This window comes from Chionomys nivalis, assembly GCF_950005125.1.
Source record: "Chionomys nivalis chromosome 23 unlocalized genomic scaffold, mChiNiv1.1 SUPER_23_unloc_1, whole genome shotgun sequence".
Classification (NCBI taxonomy): Eukaryota; Metazoa; Chordata; class Mammalia; order Rodentia; family Cricetidae; genus Chionomys; species Chionomys nivalis.
In genome coordinates this window covers 154,482-167,314 of record NW_026646869.1, presented here as the reverse complement: position 1 = coordinate 167,314, position 12,833 = coordinate 154,482, and the positions used below count along the sequence as shown (strand labels likewise).

Below are 12,833 nucleotides of genomic sequence, written 5' to 3'. Positions count from 1 at the left end.
GGAGAATCTCTTGGACCCAGGGACTTGACTTAGACTGGGTAATATTGTGAGAGTCTCTTGGGGAAAAAAAAGAAAGGAGAAAGAGAATAAATTTTAAGTTTCCTTTTTTATTGTGAAGGTCTGTTTCATTTTCTAGCATTAAAAAGAAGTTTGTTAGATCTCTGTATCTTCTTAATTTTTCTGTGAACCTAAAACTATTCTAAACTTTGTTCAGTTTTTGTAAAGAAAAACAGAGTGTGGTATTAAGTACCTTAAATGACACCTCCAGATGATTTTATTCAGGACGGCTGTTTCTTGTTTCCACTGTCCTTTTCAGAAGCTGAACCAGGAGACAGGAGCATCCACCCCACAGCGATGATGCTGACCAGCATTATTAACTTACTGCAGACTCTGTGTCTGTCCGTCGGTGTCCACGCTGATGTCATGCAGAGCGAGGCCACCAAGACTTTGTGTGGACGGCTGAGAATGGAGGTGGAAAGCGGAACAACAGATGAGCTATGTATGACATGAGTCAGTGTGAGAAAGCCTCAGTGTGCATGCGTGTGTGTGAACCTCTCGTGTCTGTATGTCTGGGGGCCAGTCTGGGGGTGAGACTGTGAGTCAGGTGTGTGTAGTGAGGCCCCTGTGACTGCTGGACCTCAGCATTATAGACATGATGTAGCAAACAACAGAAAATTTCACTAGGGCTGCTTCCTTCTGAGGCTACCAGAGAGAATGTGTTCCAGGCTTCTCTAATACTGGTTTGCTTGACAGTTCTTGACTTGTAGGCATGTGAACATAGTCTTTGTCTTCTTGTTTACACTCTCCTCTGCATGTGTGTGTTTGTGTGCACGTGCTTCAGATTTCCTCTTTACAGGGCTACCAGTGGACCTCACCCGGTCTATTTACATCTTCCCCTTGTGAGATGCTAGAGTCAAGGCTAGCACTGAATGAGGGCGGGCATGGGATGGGGGAGGTGTATGTGTGAGGACTACTCAGCCTCTAGTGCTGCTCCCTTAGAGCTCTGGAGACCAGGGATCCTCACGGCAGGCTCTCAGCAGAGCCCTGCTCCTTCCCTTTGCCTTTTCTTTGGACATCTTGTGCTGCAGACTTCACTGCTGGTCTCCTTGTCTTCTGTGCACTCTGCACTACTTATGTCCTTCTCTTGTGGAAATCTTTATTTGCTTTGGGCCCAGCCCCTTCCTGCATGTTATCTCAGTCTTTAATATTAATCCTCAGAGACCTTATTTTCAACTAGGGTCAAATGCTGGTGTTCTGACTGAGTACCAGTGTAAAAACAGCAAATATCACTTGAACTTGGGTGGATGTTTCTGGTTGCCTGAAAGTATGTATGACTGTCAAAGGAATTTGGAGCATGTGTAGCTGTTAGCATGCTTGTGAGTGTGAATGCACACAGATGTGTTTGGATACATTTCTGATGCGTGCGTTAGCTCTGTGTGAGTAAATGCTTGTGTGAGACAGAGTTTGTTTGCCACCGCTGAGCGTGTCAGTCAGAATTCTCTAGAGAAACAGAACTGACAAAATGAATCTATCAGTGTGAAAACAGGGTTATTAGAGTGGCCTACAGACTATGGTCCAGCTATTTCAACAGACAGACCAAGCATCTAGTGGTTGTTTGGTTCACAAGGCTGACTGTCTGTACTGGCCTTCAGTGTATGCCAGAACCACAAAGAAGTAGGGTCTAATGCCCATGAGGGCAAGAACTTCAGTGAGAGAGAGGAGCATGAAAGAACAGACGCTTCCTCCTTCCATGTCCTGTAAGTAGGCTCCACACCAGAAGGTGTGGCCCAGATTTACGAAGTGTCTTCCGACTTCAAATAATTCCATCAAGAAAAATTCCTGCCGGGCGGTGGTGGCGCACGCCTTTAATCCCAGCACTCGGGAGGCAGAGGCAGGCGGATCTCTGTGAGTTCGAGACCAGCCTGGTCTACAAGAGCTAGTTCCAGGACAGGCTCCAAAACCACAGAGAAACCCTGTCTCGAAAAACAAAAAAAAAAAAAAAAGAGAAAAGAAAAGAAAAATTCCTCACAGCTGTACCTAGCATCTCTGCTTTTAGTTAATTCCAGGTCGTCGGTTAGCAACCAATAATAGAATCACACTGAATGAGTGATCTTGTGTTGGAAGCATGAAGTTATGTGTATTTGAGTGTTTCAGTGTGGTTGTGTGAGTATGTATGTACGGGAAGGTCTGTGGACAAGTAGCTGCGTCAGATGTAGTGGGAATGTGCTTGTGTGTGTCCCACTTGTGTGGTTGCAAGTGTGTGAGAGTGTCTGTTCCTGACTGTGAGTGCAAAACCAAGTATCGGTAATGAGCATGCACGAGTGTCCATGCCAGTGAGAGTGAGGGCGTGTGGGTGTGGGCTGGGGGGTAAACATAGGCACAGATGGCTGTGATAATATGGGAGCAGGTGTTGAGTGTTAGCTGAGCACATGCATGCTATCAGTGTCGCTGTTGTGAACGAACATAGGAGAGCAAAGGTCAGACTTTTGAGTGTGTCACTGGGAGGAGGCTTGTTTGTTGATAGAGGGAGAAAGTGAGCACATATATGTGCATAGGTGGATGAGTGCAAATGGATGTGTATGCGTATTTTAGCATGAGTGATTGTCTAAGCATATGTCTTCTGTGTAAATAGGAGGGATGTGTGCAAAGTGTGTCCTTTGCTTCTGTATGCAGTGTATGATTGTGAGTCTACTAGTGATTGCAGTAGTAGTAAAGGTGAGAGCTTGTGTGAGTGACTGTGGCAGACAATATTTGAATATGTCTCAGAAATTTGGAGTTAGTGTCTAAGTATATATGTGAATGTTAGTATGTGAGCTTGTGTCTTAGCTAAGACATGGGTCTTAGTGAGCTCGGAGGGCAGGAATGCAGTATGGGCTGGGGGAAGGTGAGTTGCTGCTGCCGCTGCTGTTGCCATGGGAACTCAGACCACAGGCTTCACATCCTAACTTGAGAGAATAGAAAGGCGGACATGTTCTTTGGACACTGGGAAGTCAGGAGGAGTAGAAAGCCTCGTTCTCGTGGGCATATTAGAATGTCCCTCTAATCCAGTCACTGGAGAAGTAGAGGTAGGATCATGTGTTCTGGCTACATAAGAAAAAAACAAAGTAAACTTGGATTGGGCATTTTATGATGTCAGTCAAAATTGTGGGGACATTTAAGGCACATGAGATTAAGAAGTATAATAGCTGCACACTGTAAATTACTGCTGTTAGAAGTGTAGAAACAGGGTAAGTAGGTTAACTAGTCTGATCGCATGCATTTGAAAGGGTTAAAATGATGCCATGAAATGTTTTTTGAGCCAACTTAAAGCCTTTCTCCACTCCTGTCTGAGTCCCCTTGTAAGGCAGCTTATTGCCCAAAATGAATTGGTAGGTAATTTAACTGTGAGGGTTGTGCTCACGCTTGGTTTCTGGACTCTTGGTTCAAGCGTGCCCTGTCTCCTCTGGCAGCTCCTCCAGACAGACTGGTGTGCAGGGAGCAGCACCGGAGCTGGTGTACACTGGGCTTCGTCCGGAGCATCGCACTCAGCCCGCAGGCCTGTGGAGCCCTCAGCTCCCCAAAGTGGATCACGCTGCTCATGAAGATTGTGGAGGGGCATGCGCCCTTCACTGCCGCCTCCCTGCAGAGGCAGGTAATGTGCTGCTAGCCAAACCCAGCTCACTGAGGGCAGTCCTGAGTGAAGCTAGACCTGGCAACCATGCTTCTTCATGGAGAAAATAGCCACAGGTGCAACAGGAACCTCCTGGCCTTGGCTGCTGAGGGTCTTGATTACTTCAGTCCCTTCAGTTGCTAAATAAGCTTCTTCGTCTTTTCTCAGTTGTTCTCGTCCGCCCATGAAAACAGTAGCACGGTTGCCAGGAGTTAAGTTTAAAGAACAGTTTCACTTCAATTCATGCATTTTGAATTCCTGGTAGTCTTTCCTGTTAACCGTCTGATTAATCATGAATGTCAAAGTTGCAGATGGTTAATTTCATTAAGGGATAAAGAAAAGAGAAGGTAACGCTGTCTGATATCATTTTGTGTTGTGTTTGAGCAGATCTTAGCTGTCCATTTACTACAAGCAGTTCTTCCGTCATGGGACAAGACGGAAAGGGCACGGGACATGAAGTGTCTGGTGGAAAAGCTGTTTGGCTTCCTGGGCAGCTTGCTCAGTACTTGTTCTTCTGATGTCCCATTCCTTAGAGGTGAGTGGCGGTGCGTGTCCTTGGTGCCCTGTTTAGTGAGTGCCGTGCAACTTGCTTTTCTCTCTGCTTCAGAATCCACATTGAGGAAGCGGAGGGCACGACCGCAGGCTTTCTTGACTGCCACTCACAGCAGCACTCTGGCTGAGGAGGTGGTGGGGCTGCTCCGCACTCTGCACTCGCTCACCCAGTGGAACGGCCTCATCAACAAATACATTAACTCCCAGCTCTGCTCCGTCACACACAGCTGCTCTGGGAAGACTCCAGAAAGGGTGTGTTCCAGGTTTCCAGCAGTGTGCTGGGATCCTAGCGGTCAAGTTATCTTTAAACACGAAGCATTTTTATTTCATGTTTACTTAAGGGCATTTTGATGGAAATAACTATTAAAGAAATTAACAATTCAGATAGGCATGGTGTATGCCTGTAGTCCCAGCTGCTTGAAAGGTTGAGGCAGATGGTTTGCCTGAGCTCACAAGTCTGGGACAATGTAGTGATGCTCTTGTTTCCTAAAATGAATTTATACATAGTGAATGAGATAAAGGACTTGAGTTTAGCTACACTTCACACTCGCTGTCTCCCTTCTAGGCCCTGCTGGAGGACTACTTCCCAGACTCTGAGAACCTGGAAGTGGGGGGCCTCAGGGCAGTGCTGGCTGTGATTGGAGGGATCGATGGCCGGCTGCGCCTGGGAAGCCAGGTCATGCATGATGAGTTTGGAGAGGGCACAGTGACTCGCATCACCCCGAAGGGCAGAATCACTGTGCAGTTCTGTGACATGCGCATGTGCCGAGTTTGCCCGTTGAATCAGCTCAAACCGGTATGTAGCTTGGTGGAGCTCTCGAGTGTTAGGGGTGGCACTGAAACTGGTGTGTAATGTCAGAACCTGTACTTTATGTTGTCTTCTAGGAAGCTATCTGTGTGAGTCAGGAGTTCACGTAGCTTTCCTTCTGCGCTAGCTTGTGCTTCTAGGAAAGGCCCGTCTCAGGGAGCATACAGCCAGGGACTTTTAGACATAAAAAGAGATTGACATTCTATAAGGTAATTTTAAGTATTTAAAATAAGAGTTTCTAAAATGTATTTTTATTGAATAATTTGGCTTCTAAAAATGATTTTTTAAAATAATAATCTTTAGAAAAATGCTTTTAATCTTGATTTTAATCGTGGGGAATGCCATAGCTTAGCTAGCTGCTGTAACCCAAGTGCCCGTGCCCTAGCACAGTAGAGAAGGTTATATAATTCTGTGTAACCCAAGTGCCCATGCCTTAGGACAGTAGAGAAGGTTATATAATTCTATGTAACCCAAGTGCCCATGCCCTAGCACAGTAGAGAAGGTTATATAATTCTACGTAACCCAAGTGCCCATGCCTTAGGACAGTAGAGAAGGTTATATAATTCTATGTAACCCAAGTGCCCATGCCCTAGCACAGTAGAGAAGGTTATATAATTCTACGTAACCCAAGTGCCCATGCCTTAGGACAGTAGAGAAGGTTATATAATTCTATGTAACCCAAGTGCAATTTGACTATGTATTTTTTAATAAAATATTTTTGATTATAATAGGAATAAGAACATGTAGTAAATTTGGAACGTACAGAAAAAGTCTTAGATTATAACTACCACCCTGATAGGTTAGTGTTGACGAACTGGTAAAGAAAACCTTCATATAGAGTATATCTGTTGTATGTGTACTTTTATCTTTCTGGAGTATCTTTCAGAATTATCCTCAGGCAGGACATGACTTGGAGTATGCATATTTAAATTCAGGTCTCATGCTTTAATAAATTTCAGACTTTGTTAATCTCATCAGCAACTCTTTTTTTTTTTTTTTGGTTATTCGAGACAGGGTTTCTCTGTGGTTTTGGAGCCTGTCCTGGAACTAGCTCTTGTAGACCAGGCTGGTATCGAACTCACAGAGATCCGCCTGCCTCTGCCTCCCGAGTGCTGGGATTAAAGGCGTGCGCCACCACCGCCCGGCTAAAGATTTTTTTTTTTTTTTTTTTTTGGTTTTTCAAGACAGGGTTTCTTCATCAGCAACTCTTTGAAGGATTTTGTGCCCTTTCTTCAGCTCCCTGCTGTGGCCTTTAGCCTAAACAACCTGCCTTTCACGGAGCCTATGCTTTCTGTCTGGGCTGAGTTGGTGAACCTTGCTGGAAGCAAATTGGAAAAGCACAAAACAAAGAAATCAGCAAAACAGGCCTTTGCAGGTCAGTGCATAGTGTTCCACGGTAAAATAATCTGAACTGGCATTGCTTGTCGTTTTATCAGAGTGGGTTTGTGTGACTGTTGGAGCCTTGGAGTTCACGTAGCACTTGTGGGCTATAGTTAGGAAAATAAAGTACCTTTTAGGTTTGCCGTTGACTTCAGATGTGGAACCCCATCACTTTGAACTGCCAGCACCTGTTCTTAGCAGACTTTTAGGATATCGGGTTTGTTTCTCTGCTCATGACATTCTCAGGGTCAGCCCTAAAGAACTTTGTCTTTGGATTCTCTTGACTTTGTCTCTAACTGTGGTGGGCAGCTAGCTTCCTTAAAACCTTTCCTCCCTTTGGGTCTGGGTGACCACTCTTGGGATTTTCCTCTTCCTGCCCTTTGGTTATGCTCGGAGTTTGTTTCTGTTTCTCTTGCTCTTTATACCATTGAAATCTTATGGTTTCCCTCGTAACCCCATCTCATTCTGTCTCCTCTTTGAACATACTCTCCCTGTTTACTCACCGTATTTGTTGTTGCTCCAACGTCTGTGATGGTAAACACCTTTAATTTTGAGTCTGCAGTTCACAGCTCTGAGTGGACGGCCTGTGAATATAGCAGCCCTTTGTCTCAAATTCAGTCTGTGTTCTCCCAATTGTCTCCGTTTTTGTTCATCATAGTGAACAAACTGGTCTGCCCGCTGGTCCAAGTTTAGTGCTCAAGGACTCATCTAATTTCATTTTCTCAACCTACACTTGCCGTGCTGTCCCTAAGGCCTCCTACATCCCCTGCTTAGGAATGTTGCTTCTCTCCTGCATAGGCTATTTTGTGGTCCTTGGTCTGCTGTCAGACACATGTGGCACGGCTTCCTATCACTGCATCAGAGAGCTCATCCTAGGGAAATGACTTCAGTTAAAGTAGATGCTTTTGACAAAATTCCTCCTAGGAATATTGCAAGAAAATATGAAAATGTTTTATTTGTGTCTGGTTGAAATTTCAGTAATTTGGGAAACATTTAATGATAGCAGGAAATGCTTACATGGTTCTAGCCTTCAGTTCAATGCATTAAGATAGATACCTAGGGCGCCGAAGGAAGGAGACCTAGGGGTCAGAGGTCACAGTTGTTGGTAATCAGTTCATTCCTGAAAGCCACACCAGTGCTTTCCCATTGTAGCGATGGCACTCATGGTGAACATGAGCTGGATATCTGGTTCTGACTGGTTCTTTTGTTCCATAGGACAAGTAGACTTGGACCTGCTGCGCAGCCAGCAGCCGAAGCTGTACATCCTGAAAGCAGGGCGGGCGCTGCTTTCCCACCAAGACAAACTAAGACAGTATCTACTGTCTCAGCCCGGGACTCTACATGCAGGTATCTTCTTAACAGGGAGTTTTACGTAGATGTGACAGAAAGATACTCTAGTGGAAACGTGTACAAGGAGCATGAATTAGCGGTTCATAAAAGGAGAGCGCATGCCTGGTGTGTGGGCTGGCTGCGCTGCAGATGCAGTTGTCAGCTATGAGACCTGTGTGTCTGAGGACTGATGCCTGGCTGTACAGTGCAGGCGGGCCAGCACACTACCTTCAGTAGAGGTGGGTTGGCTGTTGAGAAGTAGGATATACAGATTTTGTTTTCAAATTCAGATGATGGAGCAGCTGCATCCCCTGACCTCGGGGACATGTCACCTGAAGGGCCACAGCCTCCGATGATCCTCCTGCAGCAGTTATTGTCCTCAGCCACCCAGCCATCTCCTGTGAAAGCCATATTTGATAAACAGGAACTTGAGGTACACTTGTCTACCTTGATAGCTTTAACTCAGTGTGGTTAACTGCGAATGACTGACTGACTAGCTCTAACTGAAGCAGTCCCCTTCCCTAACGTGCTTTATTAATTCATTTTGAGATGCACTCGTAAATCTGTACTCTGCAGTGCAGCTCATGGAAGATGCTCAGATGGTCGAGGGCCCTTCTCCTAACCTTCCTTGTTTGCCTAGGCTGCTGCCTTGGCCCTCTGTCCGTGCTTGGCTGTGGAATCCACACCCCCTTCCAGTGCAGGCTGTGAAGACTGCAGCTCCAGTGAGGCCACCACCCCAGTCTCTGCACAACACATCCATCTTGCCAGGGCGAAAAAGCGCAGGCAGTCGCCAGCGCCTGCTCTGCCTATTGTGGTGCAGCTCATGGAGATGGGATTTCCTAGGAAGAATATAGAGTTTGCTCTGAAGTCGCTCTCCGGCACATCTGGGAATGCATCTGGTTTGCCTGGTATAATTTTTTCCTGTATATGCTTGCTTGTTTTTTGGGTTTGAAGTACAGTGCTATTGGTCTTGAAGGTAGCTGAGTGTTTTTGCTCTTAGGTGTGGAAGCCTTGGTTGGGTGGCTACTAGACCACTCTGATGTCCAGGTTACAGAGTTCTCGGATGCGGACACAGTATCTGACGAGTATTCAGACGAGGAGGTGGTGGAAGATGTGGACGATACCCCATACCCTGTGGTCAGTGGTTCCACGTACCCTACCAGTCTTACACGATGATTCTGTGTTACTTTTCTCCATCCCTCAAAAGAGCCAGTGCATGCCCTGTGGCCAGTTGTGCAAGCTTTACCCACAGCTCTGCTATATAGAGAACAAAGTTGTCTTTTGCCGCTGAGATAATGATTGGTTTTCCTCTATTAAATTCCTCTTAGTTTTAGAAGCCAATGAGAACAATTGAGTGCTGTTGGGTAGAAGACACTGGACAGCCGTGTCTGTTGTGGTCACAGTTACTCTGCAGACTGAAAGAAGGAGGATTGATTGAGCTGAGAGTTCAAAGCTGTTCCTGGCAGCATCATTAGACATTGTCTGGCTAAAATACAAATAAATATGCTGAACCCTCCATAGTAAGAGGATCATGAGTTCAAGGATGGTTTTAGACTAGCCTTGGAAGTATACCAATACTCTGTTTTTAAAAGTCAAAAATACGTGCCATAGTGCTGCATGCTTGTAATACTACTTTGGAAACTGAGGCAGAAGGATCAGGAGTCAGAAACTAGCCTGGGATGCATACTGACAGCCCGTGTAAAGACAACCATTTAAATACGCAATCATATTTTGTGTGATATAGTGATTTTTTTATTTGAAACAATTGTTTTATAAAATTCATTTTTAAAAGCTCTGGAAAGTTTTGTTTATTGCAAACTGTTAAGATTCATTTTGCCTAGAATTATGGCTAAGAGGTTAAAAGCACTTGTTGCTTTTACAGAAGACCTGTGTTCAATTCTCAGCACCCACATGATGGCCTACAACCATCTGTAACTTCATCTGTCCTCTGTGATGCCAGGCATGCTTGTAGTGTACATACATCTATGCAGCCAAAACACTAATATATTTAAAATTTTTTACAAAACTTTATTTTACATACTGTGCTATTGCTGATAAGGTAGGAAAATTTTTATAATGAAAGTACAGTATTGTCTACTGCATTTGTTTATATTATGGATTTCAGTACTTTTGTTTGTTTTTGTTTTTGTCAATAGGGTCTCATTGTGTAACTAACTGGCCTGGAATTTACTATGTAGGCCAGAATGACCTCAAATTTCTAGAGATCCATCTGTCTCTGCCTCCTGGGATTAAAGGTGTGTGCCACCATGCCCAGCTGACAGTCTTTCTTATGTGTCTTTTTCAATTTGTTTATGTGTTTATGTCACTTAGGCTGCTGGTGCTGTTGTGACTGAGAGCCAGACTTACAAGAAGCGTGCTGACTTCCTGAGTAACGATGACTACGCTGTGTATGTGAGAGAGAACGTTCAGGTGGGCCTTGTTCGTCTTTCATCTGCTTGAGCACCGCCCATATGCTGGCGCACAGGCCAGCCTGATGGAGGCAGCTCCTCAACGTTCTGTCTTCTTTGGTGACTCTAATTTGTGTCAAGTTGACAAACTAACCAGCGCAATATTTTTAGCTTATTTCTGGGTCCTAAATAAAATCTTTACATTGTATCTTCTGTCTAGGTGTACTTTACTGCACTTTGCATTTCAATTTCAGGTGGGAATGATGGTTCGATGCTGTCGAGCATATGAAGAAGTGTGTGAAGGTGATGTGGGCAAAGTCATCAAGCTGGACAGAGATGGATTGCATGACCTCAATGTGCAGTGTGATTGGCAGCAGAAAGGGGGTACTTAGTGGGTTAGCTATATTCACGTTGAACTCATAGGTGAGCACACTCCTTTTTAACACATTTTATTTCTTAGAGACACGGTTCCCAGAAAGTTAGCACTAATCATAGTGTGTTTGCCAATGAACTCCTTAGGTTATCCCCCACCGAGTTCTTCTTCTCACATCAAGATTGGTGATAAAGTACGGGTCAAAGCTTCCGTAACCACACCAAAATACAAGTGGGGATCCATTACTCATCAAAGTGTGGGGCTCGTGAAAGGTAACAGCCAACAGAATGCTTTGTTACAGACTATAGTTTCCCTTATTACTGTGTGCATTAACATTTCTTTTTACCATGCTATAAAAGTTTGATTAATATGTCTGAGAAATACAGTAAAGGCCAGGAATAAACAGACATAAAAATAGCCAGGTTAAACAGACGAGTGCCACCATTACTTTATGTTTCAGCACTTGGATTCTGGAATATTGTTGCTTTCCCAGGGCTTGGCCATCGTTAGAACTTCCCAGGTCGCGCAAGAACAAATGACTTCTTTTATATTTTAATTTTTATTATAAGTATTTTTCTTTACTTAAAGGATTATTTAGTCAGGCGGTGGTGGTGCACGCCTTTAATCCCAGCACTTGGGAGGCAGAGGCAGGCAGATCTCTGTGAGTTCGAGGCCAACCTGGTCAACAAGAACAGGTTCCAAAGCTACAGAGAAACCCTATCAGTTTTTTTTGTTTTGTTTTGTTTTGTTTGTTTTTTTTTTGAGACAGGGTTTCTCTGTAGCTTTGGAGCCTGTCCTGGAACTAGCTCTTGTAGACCAGGCTGGCTTTGAACTCATAGAAATCCACCTTCCTCTGCCTCCCAAGTGTTGGGATTAAAGACATACACCACCACTGCCCAGCTGCTTAAAAGATTCTTGTGTATCAAAACAAAAATATGTTTAAAAAAGCATTTATGGCTGCTAAATCAGTGTTTTGACAGAAGATTGTTCTTAAAGGATGGAAAGTTTTAGCATTGTTAATGTGGTTTATTTCCTAATATATGAAGGGACTAAGTTCAGTTTTTGACCTTTATAATTAAAAACTCGTTAGTATGGAGATTATAAGCACAAATAGAAGATACGAGCATCTGTACCTTCTCATCGGTGCAGCCACAGAGAACTCACTCTTGCTCTGCTGGAGCTGGCTGATGACTAAGTGCCGTCTCATTGCTAAGGAGCGTTCTTTAAGGAATGGGAATGCCTACAGCACTTACCACAGAGCTGCAGTGTTGAGCTTAGGTTTATGTTGACTGTAAAGTTGTCTCAGGTAGTTTCTGTCCTGTGCTAGCTGTCTCTACTATGTATTTCCAAAACCATCTGTCCATCCAAACAGACATTAGCATTTAACTCCCTCATCTTGTCTTTCCTATTCCTGCTGCCTTAGCTAGGCTTCCTGTGGCTGTGATAAAACACCATGATCAAAGAAGTTTAGGGAAGAAAGGGTTTATTTAATTTTGCAGTTTACAGATTTATAAACTGAGCAGGAACCTGAAGGCAGAAACTAAATCAGAGGCCATAGAAGAGTGCTGTCTGTTTGCTTGCTCCCATCCCAAGACACAAACAGATGCTTGCCCACCCATGTTAATGGCTGCATCATTCACAATAGCCAACATGGAAAACAAATCTTAAATGGCCATGAATAAATACACAGATAAAAACACTTGATATACATATTCAGTGGAAAGTTGTGACTATCAACTGTGTAAGACACATTCTGATGAAACATTACAGCACAGAAGAACCCTGAAGACAGTGGGGTAAACTGAGCCTTTAATCAGCAGGGTTGGTTTGTCAGATGTTAGTGATCAATTCCTATTTGAGCTCACTTTTATCAACTGTCATTGACATAGGTGTATGTTGAGCTGTAATCTAGTGAACAGAGGACAGAGACACCTCCCAAATGTGACGTCACTTCATAGTTCACTCTTGTCTGTACTTCCTGCTGGGATTTCAAATGCAGCTCGGCTCCTGGAGCTGCTCACAACCCTCCTGGGCCTTTCTGATAGCAATAAAGGGAGCTGTCAGATCCAGGCCGCGTCTCCTCTGCACACTTCCATTTATCCCTAGCCTTCTTTAGTTGCTGGCCTTAATTCTTTTCTATTTCATTATTTCGGTACTTTCAAACAGAGGTTTGTTTACTTTTTTTTCTTTTGTCTTATTTTTTTTTTTTTTTTTTTTTTTTTTTTTGGTTTTTCGAGACAGGGTTTCTCTGTGGTTTTGGAGCCTGTCCTGGAACTAGCTCTTGTAGACCAGGCTGGTCTCGAACTCACAGAGATCCGCCTGCCTCTGCCTCCC

The 12,833-nt window shown here is 44.2% G+C and overlaps 1 protein-coding gene across 2 annotated transcripts in view; it reads left to right on the top strand.

Annotated features, from left to right (window-relative positions):
- Nucleotides 1–12,833, top strand: part of LOC130869020 (E3 ubiquitin-protein ligase HERC2-like) — a 127,023-nt gene that overhangs the window by 22,559 nt on the left and 91,631 nt on the right. The window contains exons 6-18 of one of the 2 annotated variants that reach the window (XM_057761132.1): nucleotides 317–499; nucleotides 3,450–3,631; nucleotides 4,037–4,184; nucleotides 4,257–4,453; nucleotides 4,767–4,997; nucleotides 6,194–6,384; nucleotides 7,605–7,736; nucleotides 8,009–8,151; nucleotides 8,359–8,626; nucleotides 8,719–8,855; nucleotides 10,050–10,148; nucleotides 10,381–10,549; nucleotides 10,646–10,771. The gene's annotated coding sequence lies outside the window, so the exon portion shown is untranslated. The remainder of the gene's footprint in view (nucleotides 1–316; nucleotides 500–3,449; nucleotides 3,632–4,036; nucleotides 4,185–4,256; nucleotides 4,454–4,766; nucleotides 4,998–6,193; nucleotides 6,385–7,604; nucleotides 7,737–8,008; nucleotides 8,152–8,358; nucleotides 8,627–8,718; nucleotides 8,856–10,049; nucleotides 10,149–10,380; nucleotides 10,550–10,645; nucleotides 10,772–12,833) is intronic. The other variant, XM_057761133.1, reaches the window with a different exon arrangement.